This window comes from Triticum aestivum, chromosome 2B, assembly GCF_018294505.1.
Source record: "Triticum aestivum cultivar Chinese Spring chromosome 2B, IWGSC CS RefSeq v2.1, whole genome shotgun sequence".
In the NCBI taxonomy this organism is placed as follows: Eukaryota; Viridiplantae; Streptophyta; class Magnoliopsida; order Poales; family Poaceae; genus Triticum; species Triticum aestivum.
The window spans coordinates 702,696,077-702,696,983 of NC_057798.1; positions in this window are offsets into that span (position 1 = coordinate 702,696,077).

A 907-nucleotide genomic window follows, 5' to 3' on the forward strand; every position below is an offset into this window, starting at 1 on the left:
CCTGCCGACACGAGGGGGCTGCTAGCTACTTCACAGTTTGCTAGGTGAACCACGGTTGGGGGGCATCCATTCATAGCTTAGGATTCCCTTCGTGCCGACATGAGGGAGGGGGCCGCTAGCTACTTCACACTTTGCTAGGTGAGCCTCGGTTGGGGCAGGGGCGGGGCATGCATTCATAGCTTAGGATTCCCTTCGTGCCGACACGAGGGGGGCAAGCTATATCGTGCGCTTTGTGAGATACGTGTGACATCGAAGTTGCATTTGGTATTTGAAAATCAAACCACCCTTTTCATACATATAAATTTGGTCCACATGCAAGTGTGTTCGTGTTCTGACCCTCTCTCGCGTCACTGTTCGCCAAATTTATGAACATTAGACAAGTCGGATGACACAACAGACACGGTTCACTCAAACTAACCGTGTGCCACGCCGGGGCCCCTGTCACGCACACATCCACACAGTACATTGGGCTCCACGAGGCACCCCTCTAAAAAATATCTGCCTGCCTCGAGGGTTTTTCTGTTTCATAACACACGGTTGTTATCTACGGACCGTGTGTGATGTTTCTTCTTCCCAATCCCACTGCATCCCTGGAAAATATATGCCCGCCTCAAGGAGGGTTTTGTGTTTCATAACACACGGTTGTTATCTCCGGAACGTGTGGGATGTTTCTTGTTCCCAATCCCGCTTGCCCCTAGAAAATATTTGCCCGCCTTGAGGGTTTTTCTGTTTCATAACACGCGGTTGTTATCTCTGGACCGTTGGGATGCACCATCATCAAAATTTTCATTAGCCCCGGCATTTCACTCCCGCGTTTGACTCCCGTATTGTAAAATTTTCAGTACCCGCGTCATTTCCTCAAACACCCCCCCTCCCCCCTCCACACACACACACACACCAAAACCTC